Here is a 12,213-nt window from a genome sequence, read left to right as displayed (position 1 = left end):
TCCAATAATTTGTGTTTCTATGAATCTCTATTTTACTACCCATCCTCAATACCTTGTGGTTCTTTTACAAGGTCATTTTCCACTGTCAATAACAAGTGTCATATGTTCTTAAGCATATGTGTTTGATGACTAGCAGATTATTTGATCAATAATAGAGTTAATTTTTCTTGTAGCATTTCTAGGTTTGTTCTGTATTTTCCTACTGTTTTTCATACTTAATCAAACACTTTCAAACTCAATCTTTCCTAACCAGATTTGAAGTATAATCTATGCACTTCCTCGTCTCATCCTTTATGACTTCAAAAGCCGTGATCTTTCCCAAAATTTTGCTAGCCATTAACTCTAGAAACATCTTGCTCTGCTGTCCAACATCAGCTAGATTGATAAATATTGGTGAAAAACAGTTAAGCTATATGTTTACTGAAGAGGTATCATATGAACCTAACACTTCTATACTTGAAAAGAAAATTATGTATTACATTCAATATCTAATAGCTCAAATTAAGTTGAATTTAGTTTTAGTATTATTTGAAATGACCTATGACTGGGCCACTAGGAGGCAGATGAAGCTTAATTTTCTACATTTATTTCATGGTTTAATATGTTTCACAATGCATCTCTAACTGATTGGAATTTAGTTAGAATTTGCATGAAATATTTTATTTGAATCTGCATCGGCCCTTCCATAAACTTGTGTTGCTGTGATAGGGTAGGCTAAAAGGACTATTTTGTCTTTATTTGCATAGAAGGACTAGGCTATCTACAGACTCCATATTATCTGATGCACGATATATGGACTTTCTGTTTCAATTTACTATGCACTTGCCTTTAAGTTATTTGTTGATTTAGACATTTAGTTAGTTTCTGATAAATAGGTACTGAAAGTCCAAGTGCAACCTGTGGGCCTTGCGGTGTGGCGCCAAATCAAGATTGTGGGGAACTTTGGATTTTCCTCTTTCTCTGAAGTGTAGGTTGTAAATTACTCTTCAGTAGATTTTCTCCTGAAAGGTGCTGTAGCTTGCCGATACATGGGAAAAGGTACTAAACAGCAGCAGAGATTTTCTTGTGGCTACTTGTGATCCTTTAAAGGGTGCTGATGATTTATCGTAACAAAATTTCAGGGTACCTAATATCCAGTCGGCACTGCACCAATCTGAAGCAAGTACGGTTTCTGATACCTTCAATTATCAAAATTTTGAGATGAGAATCTGCAGCTGGGTATTAGATGGTGACATAATCCTTTTATTGTTATTGGCCACATTATTAGATGGTGACATAACTTTTAGTACATTAATAATATTTTGATATAACATAATTATCAAAATTATGTTATATTTTGCAGTTCTATTGCCACTAGAATTACTTTTCTTTTCCTTTTCCTTTCTGAACAGAAGTTTCTAGATTCTCCTCTAAATCTTGTAAGGAGGCTACTGTTCAAATAAGATGGAGGGTTCTTAATAGGAAATTGCCCTCTTGTTATGAAACTAGACACTTTAAGAATTTTATTTTTCTAATTTCGTCTAAAAAATATGAAACTAGACAGTTGCTTTGAAAGGCGGTTGCCATTTTCCATGTGAGTGATTGTCAATTGCTATGTTACCACAGCCACGTAGAGCCTTAGGCGGATTAGGCGGACGCCTAAGGCCCCCAATAAAAAAATATTAAAAAAAATTATTTTTTTTTTAAAAAAATGCCTTAATTACTATCAATACACTTTAATAATGCCCCAAAATATGGTAAAAATAAAATTAATAAAGGCATTAATATAACGTATGGCTCCAATTTAAGAAGGGCCCAATTACGAAATATCAATAAAAATTTATTTTCAAAACAAAAAACATAAATTGAAGGCCCTAAACAATTACCAACGTTTAAAAAATAAGACTTAATTAATTAAGATCACTGTACGTCCGGCCAACATTCAAAAAATTAATTACACCTTAAGTCCAACGTTCATGAAGATGGAAAGTCTCATTAAAAAATAATAATTAATTAAGTCGGAAAGAAAAATATAGAATGAAAAAAAAATTAAATGCTAAGAAGTAAGAAGATTGAAAGTCTGGTTCAAAAAATAAGACTTAATTATTAAGTCCAACGTTCCTTAAGTCCAACTGACTCCATCGTTCAACAATGAAGAATTAATATAAAATAAAAATAAATAAATAAATGCTAAGAAGTAAGAAGATGGAAAGTTTCTAATTAAGTTTCTATTTCAAATCCTACTCTATATAAGTTTTCATTTTTTTTACATCAATTTTCTTATTCAAGTTGATCTTAATTATTCAAATTTGAATTTGTCTCTCCTTCTCCATTTTCATTCTTTCCTTATAACTTACTATTTAAGTCCTTAAAATCATTTCATATCTGATCAGTGATTAAAAAAAAAAGGTTTGTTACCAAAAACTCAATCAATTAATTGCATTTTTTTTTATTTGATTTTAGGAAATATTTTTACACTAATTTGTCTTTCCTTGTGCAGTTTAAAAGTGTTAGATGATCATATCATAAAGACTAAAGAGAATTCGACCTTTGACAAATCAGGTTTTATCATTCTATTTTTTTAATTTATTTTATTATAGTCATAATATATAACATTAAGGCAAGTGGCGTTTTAAAATGATTCCAAGTGTCCATTTTAAATTAAACGGTGAGTCTAAAGGAACGAGATTTTTAAAGTGTCAAACATGTGTCAAAATCAAATGATACAAATAAGAAATAACTGTTTAAGTTTTAAATTCTTTGAATTTGGTTTATAAATAACTGTCATATATAAGAGACTCCAAGGGTAAAGCACAACCTTTTACATTTACAAAATCCCTCTCTATACAAAATCGGTTTTGTCCCTTTACGCTACAACAACAAACTTTGTCTTCGTCTCCGATAATTGTTTACTGCCTCTTGCGTCTTCGCATCTGATGTACTCTCTCTATCTCTCTCTCTCTCTCTCTCTCTAGATTGTAAAGTTTTGAACTACATACCATCATATGCCATCACTTTATCCAACACGCAAAAACACCCAATCTGCAGTATCCCATTATGTGTAGCATGGCAGTCCCAACATTTACACATAAAACCACATTTAAGCTGTTATAATATATTATATTATATTATTCTATGTTTATTGTCTTTCCTATTAGGGTTTATTCCCTATCTTATGTCGTCTTAGGTTTCTTGCTCACTACTCATTGTCTCTCTATAAATAGAGACCTACGTAATATTATTATCATGAACAAGACTCAATACAATTAATGTAGTCCATTATTCTCTTCTGGTCCTTTCTTCCATATATTTCTCCAATATATTTTATATAGTATCAAAGTTATTTAACATGGTATCAGAGCCACTTTCTTATGGCCTTCAATAAACGTCATTGATGTTTCCAGGCGTCCTTCATGTATTCTACAATTGTCTCATAATTCCAGTCATCCACATGCCGCCTCTCACTTTAAAAATGTTATCAGTCTCTTCCACACCTTCATTGTAGCCACATTTAGAAAAACAATCCTAGAATTAGGTTTGTAAGGTCCAAATCTTATGATTTGGGGAAGATCTGCTGCCGACGACAGCCACACGTGCCTCCACGTGCCCCTCAAGCACACTGCCCATGCTGTCATGCGCCTCCATACTTGGCCAATGGCCTCAGTAACAGAACCAATCAACATATCAGGAGACGCACATTCCAGAGCTACCGAGATAACCGTCATTAGACTTCTAACGCGCCACCACGCACCGAGCACAGCTTCAAGCCTTCTGGCCCACGCGCCTCCGTGTCTTAGCCAATCACATATGTATCCCTACCAATCAGTAGATCCAGCGCCGCATATTCCAGATCAGCCTCGATCTCCGCCATCGGACCTTCCACGTGCCGTCCGAACTCTCTGGATCTTTGTTTCCCGCGTCCACGCGCAGCCCTCCTGCCCGTGTGTCTGCCACACACCTACTGTGTTTTTGTGCCACGTCAGCTCAAGCCACGTTAGCGTTTCCGACCCGGTCCAAATTCATCAACCCCCCCAACCGGGTTAGACCCGAGTCTTTTCATCCCGGATCGCCAAAGCAACCGGTCCATTTGTCAACCCGAACCAGCAGGTTAAACCCGGTTCCTCCACATTTTTCTAGCTGGCCCAAGTTAGTCAACCCGAACCAAAGGGTTTGACCCGATTCACTTAATTACGGGTCATACCATATTCAATGGTCCATGGGTTTTGGCCTAATTAAACCGGCCCAATTTAGCCTATTTTATAAGGCTCCAGTCTCGAGCCCAATTCAAAGTCCAAATAATTCCCTGTCACCAGCAGCCACCACTATTTGCTGCCGACAGCCAGCAACCGCAGTCCTCCGCCTCTTGCCGCCACTTTCCGGCCAAACTCTAGTGACTTTTCCAGCAAAGAAAAAAAAAATCCCTTTCTTTTTTCCAAACACAACGTTATGCCTTGAGTTTGAGGGGGATGTTAGAATATATTATATTATATTATTCTATGTTTATTGCCTTTCTTATTAGGGTTTAATCCATACCTTATGTAGTCTTAGGTTTATTGCTCACTACTTATTGTTTCTCTATAAATAGATACCTATGTAATATTGTTATCATGAACAAGACTCAATATAATGTAGTCCATTATTCTCTTCCACTCCTCTCTTCCATATATTTCTCCTTTATATGTAACGTAGTATCAAAGCTATTTAACACAAGCAAAATTCAAATGCTTACATTTTTTGTAATATGGAAAAACAAACTTCTCCACATTCACAAACACAACCTCGAAAAAGAAACGGAAATTTTTTTATAACACATTCTTAAGAAGTACATACCCATGTACGGGAAAACAAATTTGAAGGTGAAAAAAATAAAGAAAACAAAAAGAAAAAAGAAGGAAAATGCTTACCTTCTTTTGAGAATGATCTGCTTCTCTTCGTTTTCAAATCAAAAGACAAAAAATCCACAACTGATTATCCTTTCCAACCAAGACTCCAAAAAGGAAAAGCTTCACCATTGGAAGAGAAAACTTCTACCTCAACCGTTACCTTCTCTCTCTTTAATTCTCTTCTTCCTATCTTCAGATCTTCTTTTCCTTTCTCTTCCTCTTCTTTTTCTCGCACGTTCCTCTTCAGACCTGCGTTTTGTTGTCTTTCAAAAAAAACAAAATCTATCTTTTTTTTCTTTTTTTTTATAGGTACTTAAAAACGAAATTGCAAACTAAAGCCTTGACATACCAAAGCTTAACAAAAAACAAAAATTACAAACATGAAAGTAGAAAGGTAATAAACCCCAATCTGAAATTATTTTGTTTGAGTTCCTGGAAAAAGAAGAATCTAGACACTCTATTTCTTTCTTTCTTATTTTTTTATTTTTTTTTAAAACATACACTATTTCTTTTTTTGTCTTTGCTTTTTTATTTTTTAGTTAAATACTTTATTGGTACCTGAGTTTTCATCTTTTTTAAATTTAGTGCCTGAGTTTTCATTTGTTTCAAATGTGGTACTTGAGTTTAGGGGTAAAAACCACTTTGATACTTCTATTATATTTTCCGTTCAAATATTAATGGTTTACCATGGCACTATATAAATAAAATTAAAAAATCAAAATCTTTAAAAATAATAAAATTGAAAAAAAAAAAGAAAAAAAAAAAAGAAAGAAGAAGAAGAAGAAGAAGAAGAAGAAGAGGAGTGGCCCTTGGCCGGTATGGGGTGCCGAACCACTCCCCATGGGGTGGTTCAAGCAAATAAAATAAACTAATATAAAATGAAGAAATTGTTTGATAGGTTTTGGCCTTTGGAGGGATAAGGGGATGGTTCGGCCACTCCCAGGCTGGCCGATTTAAGGGTGTCTTTTCTTTTTTTTTCTCCTGCCATGGGCTGGCCGAGCCAACCCTTAATTATGGGTTGGTTCAGCCACCCCAGACCGGCCAAGGGGAGCCACCCCTCTTCTTCTTCTTTTTCTTTTTCTTCCTTTTAATTTTTTTTTTCTTTTTAATTTTTTTGAATTTTATTAGTTTTCATTAATTTTTAAAGACTTTTTTTTTACATAGTGCCACGTGTCAACCTCAAAGGTTGACATGTGGCAGACCGTTAATATTTGGACTTTATCCCTAAATTCAGGTATCAACTATGAAACAAATGAAAACTCAGATATTTAATTTAAAAAAGCTGAAAACTCAGATACTAATAAAGTATTTAATTTTTATTTTTTTTTTCCTTTTATTTTGTTTGGACTGCGTTTTGTTGTCTTTTTTATAAAACAAAAGCTTTAAAAACAGAGAAAGTGATTCACGTAAGAGAGAGAAAAACAAAAAAGAGGAAGAAAGAATAAGGTGTGTTTGGTAAATAGTTGTATTGTGAAATTTTTGTTTGAATAGTAGTAAGAAACGATTGATGTGATATAAAGTATAAAAAAGTTTAGAATTATTTTATAGAAAAGTAAAAAAGTTTCATTTTATAATGAATTTTTTTTATTCAAATAGTAATAAAAAATTATTGATGTGATATAAAAAGTGAAAAAAAAAAAAAAAAAAAAAAATAGAATGTTTTGGATTTGACTTTTTTGGGAGAAGTGAAAAAAAAAATATGTAGAGAGGAAGATGAGTGTTGCCAAACACACTCAAAGGTTCTTTAGGATTATAATAAATGACCTTTTTAATATGTTTGCAAAATATATCTTCCTCAAAAAAAATAGCAAAAAAAATCTTACTATATTCTTTGTTTAAGTTTCGTTACTTTGACTTTTAGCATTTATTTTCAAATTTTTGCTTAACTACTATTTCTTCCGTGGCAGAGCCAGCTTTTAGACTTTGAGGGGAAAAATTGCACAAAAAAAAAAAAAAAGATAAAAAAGAAAATGAGGGTGACAAAACTAAAAAAATAAAAATTAAAAATTAGGGGTAAAACTTAATTTTTTTCTTTTTTTTTTTCTTTTTCTTTTTGGGAAAAGCTTGGGGCTTGGGGGGTGCCATGGACCCCCCAAGCCTTCACCTAGCTACGCCCCTATTTTTCTTCCTTCTCCTGTACCTATTTGATTACGGTGAGGGCGATTTTCAAACTTTCATTCTTATTCCTAAGTTTTTATTTTTAATTTTATTTTTATTCTTAATTTGTAATCTACAAATATGTCAATTTACCTTCTATAGATTATAAAACAACATGCCTACAAACTTAATATGTTATGTAATATCTATTATTTGTTACAAATGTGCTTGAGTGTGAATATGTCATTTACAATATACATTTACGTATATTCATTCATATTCCTAAATTTTTAAATGTAGCATTTTAATAGAATAACTCAAAAAAAGAAAAAAAAAAGAAAAAAGAAAAAAGAAAAAAGGTATTGCCAGTGGGACCGTAAGTTCCCGTAAATATTATAATAATCAAATAATGTAACCGTAGGTTTACAAGCCAGCTGGGACCTTAGGCTCCTAGCCCTAGATAAAATAAGCTTTAAGTGAGAGTTGGCTAATATAGCAGGGGGTGAAGATATTGCCAGCTGGGACTGTAGGTTCCCACAACACACTAATCTGAACCATAGGTTCCATCACGAGAAGAGTAAAAAAGATGATAATTAAACTTTGCATATAAAACTGTCATATTATTGCTTTTATGGTATGTTTATATTCAATCTACGTCTATGATTCGCGACCGTAGACCATATATTGTATATGCATGTGATTATGAAACCATATTTGCATTGTGCTGCATTTATTAAATAAATCAGCATTTATTATATTATTGAAAACAATAGACTCACTTAAGTATTTTGTATTACTGTTTTCCTTTTTATATTATATATTATTACAGGATATGAGGGGAAAGAGTACCAGGATTACCCAGATCTTTAGGTGGATCCTGTTGACAATACTTGAGGCTAGCTTGCCTCAATTTTGTAGACTGCTGTGTTCCAGTCCTTTATTACATTATCTTGAGAACGATATTTATATTTCTATTGGTGTGTGTTAGCTATACTCTAGTTATTTTGGCTTGTAAATTATATATGCCTTGTGTGGCACAAATACTATCTTACGTATAATTATTCAGTTACACTTTATATATTTATGTTGAGGTATTTCTGTTATGAGCTCTGATGTGTTATTCCAAATTTTTTGGATAAATATACATTCTGCTACCAATTTAGAACTATGATGATGTCGTAACGTCACATGGAAATTATAAAAATTTTCACTTATGCTTTTCGTAAAAGCAGGGCGTTACATCACACATCGCGTTATCCTCTTCTAAAGCTAGCTAAGTATCATAAACTATTATTAGGTTATCATTTAGGTTTAGGTTCATATTCTATTCATTTTATTATTATTAAGACACGTTTACTATTTTATTTGTTTCCTTACTATTATTAAGCTACATTATCATTGTTAATTGATAAATGACTTGTCATTTATTTACTAAGTTAACAATGTATATCGATTCATATATATATATCGACCTTAAAACTTAGTATTATACTTAGAATCAATTTATTATTAGCTCATAACTTCTTATTAGTTCTATTATGTCTATTTTGATGTGCAAAACGTTATCAATATTTGTTTGACTCACTCGGTATCAATTCTTTTCTTTTACTTGTTTATAGCATTACTCGTTATCTTGATTTTAATTCAACCCTTGTACATATACGGATTCACCTATTCCATTAACACAAAAGGCATCAAAACACATTAACTTCAACATTAAAAATTCTTTTCTAACAAACCAACCTAAGCAAGCAAATCACCCCTTCCAAAAATACCTTTATACACGGTTAGCATCAACTCTTAGGAACAGCATCATTGCCCATGTCAACATCCAACACTCTAACAACCTAAATTCCTTCAAGTTAAAGTAAACCCACAATTTTCATCATGAAACTAACACCCAAAAATCACCTAAACTGATAATCCATAGCAAATTAACACAATTAATTCGCTTAGCTTTCAATTCCCCAAATCAGCCCTCAAGATTCTCTAAAACACCCTACGAAATTCTGTTCCTCAAAGCTACAACTCCCCAAGAGAACAACCAAGCAATAATACTTTCCAAAATCACCAATTTAAGCACAAAAACCCCACAAATCCATCCCATAAAACTACAACGAAAATCCCCAATGCCTAGTTCCAATCTTGGTTAACATCAACCCTAAACTTACAAATCCAAACAATAAACCATTCGGTTACCTTAACAAAACCACATAAAATCAAACGGCCGGATCTCTCTCAACGCCGAATCAGCTCCCCTCCGTCAGTCAGCATCACTTCTCTTGCAGGTAGGGTCTCTCTCACTCAGTCTCCCTCTCAATCTCGGTCTCTCACTCCCAGGTGTGCGTGGTGAAGGAGAAAGAAGATGAAAATAGAAAAGAAAGGGAAGAGAGAGGGGGATCAGACGAGAGAATGGGGGTCGGGGTCGGGGTCGGGGTGGGGGTGGGGGTGGGGGTGGGGGGAGGCGTGAGATGACGAAAAGAGAGAAGTGGAAATACCGAAATGCCCCTCACCTAATGTTTTATTTTATTTATTTGCTTTACTATTTATTAAAACAAAGAGATAAGTTATGTAAGAGTGATTCATAGCCACACATGTGACAATGGTGGGATATCATTTATTTTTAAAGCCCCAACTCCCTATAAATTATGGTAGCTCCCCACAACACATTAATTCTATCATTTGTTAACTGATATTTAACCCACAATATTTAATTCAATTAAACTTACACTTATAATTAATTATTTACTACACTAAAGTTAGTTATTAATATTTACTTACATCATAGAAATAGAGCTTAGAATTTATCATTAGTCTTATCTATTTAATAAATATAATTTATTAATTTTAAATTCCTATTTATTTTCCTTGGTCATTATGTAGTATATGCAGCTTCTTTATAATACCCTATGTGGGCATCCTTCATAATCAGGCCGCTTTTAGAAAATTTCTTCTGTACATCTTATAAGAGCATTTCTAGTAGTCTCATCAAAGTAGTTAAAAATCACTTTTCTCTATCCTGGTGAGCCATTTTTTTTTAAATTTTCTCAGCAGCCTCACCATTTTAACTATTTGCTATCACTATTCCATTTAAATAATATTTTTTTTCATATTTCTTTATTCTTTCTCTATTTAATTTTTTTAATCTTACAAAGAATCCTTCAGGTTTATGAAATAAGGACATTATCGTGTGAGAGAGATGGGAGATTGGAGAAGAAAATGAGAGAAAAAAAAAAGAAAAAAAAGAAAAAAGTGTGCTAATCATGTGAGAGAGAAAGGTGAACACAAAATTAGTGAATGGATTGGTGAATGAATATTACTCATCAGAATTGGTGAGTAATTTCATTCATCAAAACTTTTTAGTTAAAATGGTGAGGCTGCTAGGAGTGATTTTTTAGCGTTTTCATTAAATTGACTCTCCAAAATAACTAAAAACTTATTTTGATAAGGTTATTAGGAATGCTATATGAGGGTCATCTATTCAAACAAGTGCACTATTAAAGATATAAATTTTGCTAAAAACATGTATCTGGGTCTGGCCCACTTGAAATAATTCTAGGATCTCGAGATCGTCCACCTTGGTATCCCCCATATCCGCTACTGACCTGTGTATCCACCATATCTGCCACCAGGTTTTCCTCCAAATTCACTGTAATTGGCATCATCGATCTACTCCATTGGCCTCTTTGGTGGCCTCCACTTCACGTGCGAAGAAACATGCAGGTAGTATGATGTAATTGTCTTATTGTGACAATATTGACATTAATTAAGACAGGCAAATAGTGAAAAACGCAAGTTATTAGTGATCAAATTGTATCAAACTTATATGTATATATGCTACCACAGAAAAACAATCAAATGCTGCTCGATCTTTAGATCATGTTTACACCAATTTACGTACAATAATATTATACAATTCTGTGCTTCAATATATTACATGTTTCAGAAGTTCTACAAAAAAATAAAAATAAATAATTTACTTATTCTATTTGTAAGCAAAGGCAGATATATATATATATCACTCAAAACGTAATTTTGCAGTATTAATACAATGATCAGTGATCCCAACAAGTAGTGATTTAACATACGTCATTAAACATAAATAAATAAATTAAAACTTGTTTCATAATGTTTTTTGAGTGGCGCTAATTATTTTCAAGTTAAAAAAATATTATTGTAAGGTGACATATAAATTGGTAAAAATAATTTATCAATTTATCAAATTGGTAAAAGTTATTGTAAGGAAAAGCACCATCTAACATATTTTATCAAATACATTTTAAAGTTGTGATGGTCTTGAAACCTATCAGAACTCTGCAGTTAAGTGTGCTTATGCAAGAGTATTATCAAGATTGTGACTGGCCAGATTCCGGCCACCATCGCTGGAATCTCATCGACGGTAATTTTCGTCGCCGATGATTTTTTCGTACGAGTCAAATACAGAAAAATATTTGTAGGGAAATCATTTTTTTTTTTTTTCTAAAAAATAATTTCGTTGAAAATATTTTTCAATAGACACATTTTACATCGAAACAAACGGAACATTAAATTTCTCATTCTTACACGCACGTTTGTAGGAATCCACCACCATCGGCTATTGGAGTTTGTTGGTAGCCGGAATCTGTCGTCAAAGATTCTCGAATTTTGAGATTTAGTCATTGAAATCCAGTGGCACTGGTTGGATTCCGGTTAGTGTCGCCGAAATCTAGCATAGTGGCTGGATTTCGGCAACTATGCTATATTCCAATGACACAAACTAGAATTCGGCGGCCGCACTCACCAAATTTTGGCCACAGTTGTCGAAATTTGGTCAGTGATGCCGAAATCTCATCACCGGTCATTTTCGCCGTCAGTGATTTTTTTTGTACAAGGAAAACACCGAAATTTTTAAAGGAAGCATATATTTTTTGAAATTATTTTTCGTCAAAAAATATTTTACGTCTTAGCAACATGAACATGAAGAAATGTTTCTTGAGTACTTTTAGCTGGGAATAGACACCTGAACTTTCAAACTAGTTCATGTTTTTTAAATATCTTCAAATTGACGAAGAAAAAAACACATTTTTTAGGACGCGTACATATTAACATGGGCTAGTTTTGTTTTTTGTGGAAAAAAGTGATCAATCAGAGGGAACAATTTATAATTTTGGCCAACTATAGAGACCAATTATGTAATTTTCCCTTCTTCTTTTTTCTACATGTGACAAACGGCCCACTAACTTAAGCAGACAGAAAGGTTAATTTTACACCATCA

Source organism: Alnus glutinosa, chromosome 10, assembly GCF_958979055.1.
Source record: "Alnus glutinosa chromosome 10, dhAlnGlut1.1, whole genome shotgun sequence".
NCBI classification, from domain to species: domain Eukaryota; kingdom Viridiplantae; phylum Streptophyta; class Magnoliopsida; order Fagales; family Betulaceae; genus Alnus; species Alnus glutinosa.
This window is presented reverse-complemented; position numbering follows the sequence as displayed.